This window comes from Macrosteles quadrilineatus, unplaced genomic scaffold, assembly GCF_028750875.1.
Source record: "Macrosteles quadrilineatus isolate MER2022 unplaced genomic scaffold, UCM_ALF_1.0 Scaffold_6__1_contigs__length_79288215, whole genome shotgun sequence".
In the NCBI taxonomy this organism is placed as follows: Eukaryota; Metazoa; Arthropoda; class Insecta; order Hemiptera; family Cicadellidae; genus Macrosteles; species Macrosteles quadrilineatus.
Window position 1 is genome coordinate 46,170,098 of NW_026542599.1, and position 9,576 is coordinate 46,179,673.

Here is a 9,576-nt window from a genome sequence, read left to right on the forward strand (position 1 = left end):
TACTTGTCACAAACATACATCCATACATCCAAACTTTCTCATTTATAATATTAGTAGGATAGCCAATACGTCACTTGCAACTGTCTGAGAGTATCTATATAATTAATACGCTACATGAAACTTTGTCGGTTGAACTCCTCTCTATATAATTAATACGCTACATGAAACTTTGTCGGTTGAACTCCTCCGCCATTTCTTAACCGATTTTATCCATTGACGTCTCATTGGAAAGAGCGTGTCGCGTAGATTTGCAAACTGGCCTTACATTTTTGAAAGCGTCCCTTGGGCTCTGCCCCAGTGGCTTTGAAAGTTCCCATGTTATCCTTATGGAGAACATAATTGTTTACATTTTGATCAGCTGTATAGTTCAATTGCTGTTATTTATTTTTCAACTCAATGAAACACATTGGGTACATTTACTGATTTTGTTGAAATTAAATATTTACTATTTCAATTTATATTCGTACATATTACGATGTAAAAAATCGAGAAAGCCTGGACAATTTTGTATATTTTACCAAATAAGAAAAATTAATTGACATAGTACTGTATTCCTTGAGCAATCATTGAAAGAACCGATTTGTCAACCATGGAAACATAGGAAAGTCATAGAACGCCACCAAGTAGAAGAAATAGAGATTTAAAAAATACTATCGTTCAATCAACATATATAATGAACACCTACTATATGAAGATTTCCACAAGCAATGAACAAGGATGAGCCGAAGTGCTACTATTTTGTAGGAAACATGGACTTAACTTTATGATGATTGGCAAAGTAAACCCATCTAAGTCTGAATTAAACTGGTACGGCAAGGACATTAATCATTAAATATATGTTTTCATAAAAAATCAGATCAGCTTTTGAAAAATGATAAAATATTTACAAGAAATGTTGATTATATGGAACTGTTAGGTACGTAATCTATGAGTTGAGTCTTTTAAACTCATCGGAAATTATGATGAATTTTATTTGTTTTTAAATAACTACTTTATTTCTTTGCAATTGCTCGATTTCGAGCAACGTGTTTACTAGTAACAACTTAGAAGTTTAGATATAGAGGAAGTCTGAAGAGGTAGTAAGCGGTGGGAGGTGGGAGAAGTTGACAAGATGGGTGGATTCTTTGATGGTTGCAAATCAAATCAGACTTTTTGCTAAATCTAACCCTTCCTTACAAAGTACACAAAATATTAATTTTATAAGATTTAAATAGGCTAAATTAGAAGCACTCGGATTTACTGACACCACAATTACTAGTCAAGGGGCTCCAACTCCTTGTGATATATCGGAGATTCTCTCCTCAAAGGCATAGTTAACAGCAAACAAACTTAAAGCTTAATGGAGAAAAGAATCTAAGAATAGTAAGCACCTTAACCTTATAGTTCCAAAACAAACAAAAATTCACTGTTGTACTCGGCTTCATTATTTACCTAAGCTGACATGGGTTAGACACATTGAGATTGTATGCAGAAAGTTGGCCAGAGTATAGTGTCTTGCTGCTATGGTTTACCACTAGCTCTTTCATAGTGTACTGAGCTACAGTCTGCTTCTATTACATGCCCAACCTGCAATGATATTGTGCCACAAGAAAAAGCAATAATTAGAGTCATTTAGCAAAAGACTAGGCAAGTTTTTTTTTCAGAATTAACGTTTTAGTTTTCATCACCATTACTTTCTGTGATATGCTACATATAAAGAGCTGCCAATATTGTAAAAAAAGTGTTGTTAATGACCATCAAACTAGACGCAACCACAAACACAACATGGACATTCCTTTTTGCCTTTCTAAGACATAACACCTACCTGACCTTAGGATCTATTAGCTTGCCTTAAGACCTAAAAACCTGGAAGTCCACAAATAATTTAGTACAGTGACGACATGCTAAGAAAAGGCAAAACATTAAAGGAGATATTTTGAAGATTAAAACAGTATACAGTGATGGTCATCCATCACCATTTAATTGTAACGTATACATAGAGAAACACCAATAAAGCTGGGTTTTCCTAGGCACCAAAGCAAAACGCAAACAGAAAGCGAAGTGTGGAGAAGTGATTTATTTATATGGTGGTCTGCTCTGCCTCTAGGAGAACAGAACCATTTTAAATAATAAGCTAAGACAAGAGGAGAGCCAACTCTGTTGTCCACTCTCTTCGCTCCGCCACCATGCACATGCCTAGGAAACCCCTGCTACCATGGTACTGGCACAACAGGGTTTTACTATGGTATAGTAGTTTTGTGTACCTATAAAAGTTTATGCTTTAACAAAGTGTCGTAAAAGTTACATTTTATCTTATTTTTGACACAACCAATCCAATGTGGTTGGTTTTGTCACAGAATAAAAAGTAGACACTCTATTATGTGGTTTTGTGAAAGGAGAGCGATCAGAAACATAAGTGATTTTCAAAATTAAAACAAAATGCAACATAGGTATCACATTGTGGAGTGTGAGTGTGGCGTGGTTTCATAACAGTTTACTTTTCATTAGTTATGAAATGTGCATCATTGGGGACTAATTTTTGCCTTAGCTCGTGCTTGTGTTATGTTGAAATTGTTAAAGTTGCTTGATTTTTGCATGTTATTTATTTTGAGTGTAACAAACTTGTACTTATAAAATGGAACTTTGGTTTTTTGATGCCATGGACGATTTTGTGTTGTGTAAACTGGAGTTGGTAATATCATAGACACAATTGTATTTTATAAACTATTCAACTAAGGAAATTATACAAGGTCCATGATAGTAATTAAATATTTAGGACTAGTTGAAAATTGTGCGCTAAATATAACTATTTCTAAATTAAAAAATTCCATTACATAATCTGGGAAGGTTCTTTAAAATTTATAGACTTCAAGTAGTTCATATAATTCCCACCAGGCTGTGACTCTGACTATTCGCTACACTTGTACGGTTTTAAATTCCACCGCAAGAGTGTGCGTTTGTCGCACCGCCATTTTGAAGGTGTCGCCAACCCAACGCTAGCGATCTCAAACAAAAAACAAAACATCAGCAGCCGCGGCCGTGGCTTGTGTTGTGTTGTTCAGGTGATTTGGTCCGTCTTCTTCAAACATTAATAATGGAAGTAGGTTAAGTTTTAGTGTTATGTGGTGTGAGTGAGAAGTGCTGAATTACTATAATAGTTTTCAAGAGGATAGACTAGTTCCTTCTTCCGATTTTGCTGCTTGACAATGGAGTTGAGAAAACTACTTTACAGGTAGGTTTAAACTTTGGGCGTCACCTTTCCGCCACGCAACTTTGGCCATCATTGTGTTTTCGCTCGCTTGTAATTTTAATTATCAAACCGTCGGTATCTTATAAATCGTCTAATAATTTAACCGCAGTATATATTTCTGATTGCAAGTCATTGACAGGTAGATATAGTTAGTTGTTTGTTACTAGTTTAATATATTGAGGTTAACGAACGAACTCATAACTTCTTGTACACAAAAAGGGGCGTGACTCGTCGAATGAGTTTGTCTTGGTCCTTACTCGTACTTATTTAATTTAACCATAGCTAGTTATTCGTCATGTCAGGAATTTTTATAACAACTAATGTTAAGCCCTCGTTTCTTTATATGTCTTAGTTGACATACAATCTATGAAGTAGATTAAGTTATTATTGTGTTGCAATAAAACTTCCTAACTTTTGATCTCCCCCACCTGTTGCCTGCACCTAAGCTTGCCTATTATTGTTTTTATCTCATGCCAATCAATGTATAGGTGAACAGGTTGTGTGCAAATCGAAGAATTTTAATTTCTAAAATGAAGATCATGTTATAATAGCCTCACCAGTCTTAACTTAGTCAATGGTTGCCTTTAATGAAGAAAAATTGTTAAGACCAAGGTTAGTAAGTTATAAGTTAGATAGCAAGTTAGATTGGTAAGTAAGAAGAGAAAGATCACCTCAACCTCATCTCATCTTTAATTAGTCGGTAATTAGGCCTATTTATTTAGTCCACTGATAACGTTCAGAGGTTTAACTTAAGATAGTTAACAACCATAGGTACTGAATTCGTAATCTTAAGCTAAATAAGTTAGCCTAGGCTATTTACAATTCATGTCTGTGAAACTGCCAATAAACCAACATTAAGCTATGACGTCACGTCAGATCAGTAGATCAAGAAGGCCGTGGCATCAAAACTTCCTAACCTCAAATGCATGTATCAAAACTTTCTAACCACAAACACATGTGTCACATGTCAAAACTTCCTAACCTCAAATACATTTTATGTTTAAATTACACCTTTTGAGCAGTTATTAAGTGTTTGTTTTACTAGTATACCATTTTTATGTTAATGCGGTGCCGAAATAAAGTGCAATGACCACTAATAACACTTGTTTTTATTCCATTGATATGTAGGCCTACTTCCACTAACCTCAAAGTGCATTTCACACTACAAACATACATCTGACTAGATTTATGTAGATTACTTTTATGGATTATGTTACATTATAAGTCAATACATGTGATAATAAAATAGCATGCCCATACGATGCTTATGATGGTTTCTATATGTGGTAACAGTTAGACCTGCTCCTTACCCAACTACCGATTTAACAGATTAAAAAAAAACAATTATATTTTAAAATTCGCTCGATAAATTTTCATTATTTTAATGGAGAATGTTATTTACACGTCTACACATGTTATAATAAAATGGCAAGCCCATTCGATGCTTATGATGGTTTCTATAGGTGGTAGAAGATAGGCCTGCTCCTTACTGAGCTACCTATTTTTCAGATAAAAAAAATATATTTCAAATTTGGCTCGATAAATTTTGATTATTTTTAAGGAGTATGTTATTTACACGTATACACGTGTCATAATTAAATGGTAAGCCCATTCAATGCTTATGATGGTTTCTGTATGAGGTAGAAGTTGAACCTGCCATTTATTAGACTACTGATGTTACAGATTAAAAAAAAATTATATTTCAAATTTGGCTCGATAAATTTTGATTATTTTTATGGAGTATGTTATTTACACGTATACACGTGTCATAATTAAATGGCAAGCCCATTCAATGCTTATGATGGTTTCTTTATGAGGTAGAAGTTGAACCTGCCATTTATTAGACCACTGATGTTACAGATAAAAAAAATATATTTCAAATTTGGCTCGATAAATTTTGATTATTTTAATGGAGTATGTTATTTACACGTATACACGTGTCATACGTAAATGGCAAGCCCATTCAATGCTTATGATGGTTTCTATATGTGGTAGAAGTTAGGCCTGCACCTTACTGTGCTACCGACTTTTTCAGATAAAAAAAAATATATTTAAAATTTGGCTCGATATATTTTGATTATTTTTATGGAGTATGTTATTTACACGTATACACGTGTCATAATTAAATGACAAGCCCATTCAATGCTTATGATGGTTGCTATATGTGGTAGAAGTTAGGCCTGCTGCTTATTGAGCTACCGATTTTTACAGATTCTTAAAAAATTATATTTCAAATTTAGCTCGATAAATTTTGATTATTTTTATGGAGTATGTTATTTAGACGTCTACACATGTTATAATAAAATGGCAAGCCCATTCAATGCTTATGATGGTTGCTATGTGTGGTAGAAGTTAGGCCTGCTCCTTATTGAGCTACAGATTTTTACAGATTCTAAAAAAATTATATTTCAAATTTAGCTCGATAAATTTTCATTATTTTTATGGAGTATGTTCTTCACACGTTTACACATGTTATAAAAAAATGGCAAGCCCATTCGATGCTTATGATGGTTGCTATATGTGGTAGAAGTTAGGCCTGCTCCTTACTGAGCTACCTATTTTTCAGATAAAAAGAAATATATTTCAAATTTGGCTCGATAAATTTTGATTATTTTTAAGGAGTATGTTATTTACACGTATACACGTGTCATAATTAAATGGCAAGCCCATTCAATGCTTATGATGGTTTCTGTATGAGGTAGAAGTTGAACCTGCCATTTATTAGACTACTGATGTTACAGATTTAAAAAAATATATATTTCAAATTTGGCTCGATAAATTTTGATTATTTTTATGGAGTATGTTATTTACACGTATACACGTGTCATAATTAAATGGCAAGCCCATTCAATGCTTATGATGGTTTCTGTATGAGGTAGAAGTTGATCTGCCATTTATTAGACCACTGATGTTACAGATAAAAAAAATATATATTTCAAATTTGGCTCGATAAATTTTGATTATTTTTATGAAGTATGTTATTTACACGTATACACGTGTCATAATTAAATGGCAAGCCCATTCAATGCTTATGATGGTTTCTATAGTTGGTAGAAGATAGTCCTGCTCCTTACTGAGCTACCGATTTTTCAGAAGAAAAAAATTATATTTCAAATTTCGCTCGATAAATTTGTGATTATTTTTATGGAGTATGTTATTTAGACTTCTACACATGTTATAATTAAATGGCAAGCCCATTCAATGCTTATGATGGTTTCTATAGGTGGTAGAAGATAGGCCTGCTCCTTACTGGGCTACGGTTTTTTTCAGATAAAAAAATTATATTTCAAATTTGGCTCGATAAATTTTGATTATTTTTATGGAGTATGTTATTTACAAGTATACACGTGACATAATTAAATGGCAAGCCCATTCAATGCTTATGATGGTTTCTATAGGTGGTAGAAGATAGGCCTGCTCCTTACTGGGCTACGGTTTTTTTCAGATAAAAAAATTATATTTCAAATTTCGCTCGATAAATTTTCATTATTTTTATGGAGTATGTTATTTAGACGTCTACACATGTTATAATAAAATGGCAAGCCATTCAATGCTTATGATGGTTGCTATGTGTGGTAGAAGTTAGGCCTGCTCCTTATTGAGCTACCGATTTTTTACAGATTCTAAAAAAATTATATTTCAAATTTAGCTCGATAAATTTTCATTATTTTTATGGAGTATGTTCTTCACACGTTTACACATGTTATAAAAAAATGGCAAGCCCATTCGATGCTTATGATGGTTGCTATATGTGGTAGAAGTTAGGCCTGCTGCTTATTGAGCTACCGATTTTTACAGTTTCTAAAAAAAATTATATTTCAAATTTGGCTCGATAAATTTTCATTATATTTATGGAGTGTGTTCTTTACAGGTCTACACATGGTATAATAAAATGACAAGCCCATTCGATACTTATGATGGTTTCTATATGTGGTTTGTAGTTGATCCTGTCCTTTACTAGGAAGATACACTCGTTTGCATCGCTCAATCACGTCGTGGTTGAAGTTTGTTAGCGACGCATACTCACCTTTAGGTTGGAGTTTGTTCACTGCACTCACTTGCCTTCAGGTTTAGCTTGTTTGCTACGCTCACTCACCTTATGGTTGCAAATATAAATAATAAATGGTAATTCATTTATTAACAACATTTAATAACAAAATTAATTTCTAAAGGGAATTTTCCATATACCGTACCTTATGTTTTAACCATAATTTTTACTTGTAATAATTTTACCACTGGGTAAATATACCTTAATTAAACTTATTTTTAAAAATTTCACTTTATCTTAATTTTAATGAGGTTTTCATTATTTAGCTAAAACTTTATATTATATGTTACAGTGACAATTTTTAGTGTTTTTTTAGATTGCGGCCTCCTCCTCCCCTAATAGCTGCTCCTTACCTCGCCATAATTTTACCACTGGGTCATTTTATCTTAAGTAAGTTCACAAATTGCCAACAATGGTTTATCTTTTTGTTTAGGCTTTACATTAATGTTACATTGACTATTTAATTTTTTTTAATGCAGCCTCCTCCTCCCTTATAGCTGCTCCTTACCTCGCCATAATTTTACCACTGGGCCATTTTATCTTAAGTAAGCTCACAAATTGCCAACAATGGTTTATCTTTATGTTTAGGCTTTACATTAAATGTTACATTGACTATTTAACTTTTTTTTAATGCAGCCTCCTCCTCCCCTTATAGCTGTTCCTTACCTCGCCATAATTTTACCACTGTGCCATTTTATCTTAAGTAAGTTCACAAATTGCCAACAATGGTTTATCTTTTTGTTTAGGCTTTACATTATATGTTACATTGACTATTTAATTTTTTTTAATGCAGCCTCCTCCTCCCCTTATAGCTGCTCCTTACCTCGCCATAATTTTACCACTGGGTCATTTTATCTTAAGTAAGTTCACAAATTGCCAACAATGGTTTATCTTTTTGTTTAGGCTTTACATTATATGTTACATTGACTATTTAATTTTTTTTAATGCAGCCTCCTCCTCCCCTTATAGCTGCTCCTTACCTCGCCATAATTTTACCACTGGGTCATTTTATCTTAAGTAAGTTCACAAATTGCCAACAATGGTTTATCTTTTTGTTTAGGCTTTACATTAAATGTTACATTGACTATTTAACTTATTTTTAATGCAGCCTCCTCCTCCCCTTATAGCTGCTCCTTACCTCGCCATAATTTTACCACTGTGCCATTTTATCTTAAGTAAGCTCACAAATTGCCAACAATGGTTTATCTTTTTGTTTAGGCTTTACATTAAATGTTACATTGACTATTTAATTTTTTTTAATGCAGCCTCCTCCCCTTATAGCTGCTCCTTACCTCGCCATAATTTTACCACTGGGCCATTTTATCTTAAGTAAGCTCACAAATTGCCAACAATGGTTTATCTCTATGTTTAGGCTTTACATTAAATGTTACATTGACTATTTAACTTTTTTTTAATGCAGCCTCCTCCTCCCCTTATAGCTGTTCCTTACCTCGCCATAATTTTACCACTGTGCCATTTTATCTTAAGTAAGTTCACAAATTGCCAACAATGGTTTATCTTTTTGTTTAGGCTTTACATTATATGTTACATTGACTATTTAATTTTTTTTAATGCAGCCTCCTCCTCCCCTTATAGCTGCTCCTTACCTCGCCATAATTTTACCACTGGGTCATTTTATCTTAAGTAAGTTCACAAATTGCCAACAATGGTTTATCTTTTTGTTTAGGCTTTACATTAAATGTTACATTGACTATTTAACTTATTTTTAATGCAGCCTCCTCCTCCCCTTATAGCTGCTCCTTACCTCGCCATAATTTTACCACTGTGCCATTTTATCTTAAGTAAGCTCACAAATTGCCAACAATGGTTTATCTTTTTGTTTAGGCTTTACATTAAATGTTACATTGACTATTTAATTTTTTTTAATGCAGCCTCCTCCTCCCCTTATAGCTGCTCCTTACCTCGCCATAATTTTACCACTGTGCCATTTTATCTTAAGTAAGCTCACAAATTGCCAACAATAATGGTTTATCTTTTTGTTTAGGCTTTAAATTATATGTTACATTGACTATTTAAATTTTTTTAATGCAGCCTCCTCCTCCCCTTATAGCTGCTCCTTACCTCGCCATAATTTTACCACTGGGCCATTTTATCTTAAGTAAGCTCACAAATTGCCAACAATGGTTTATCTTTATGTTTAGGCTTTACATTATATGTTACATTGAATATTTAAATTTTTGTATTGCAGCCTCCTCCACCCCTTTATAGCTGCTCCTTACCTCGCCATAGTTTAAACCCTTACCACTGTTTCATTTTGACTGTAGGCCAATATTAGATG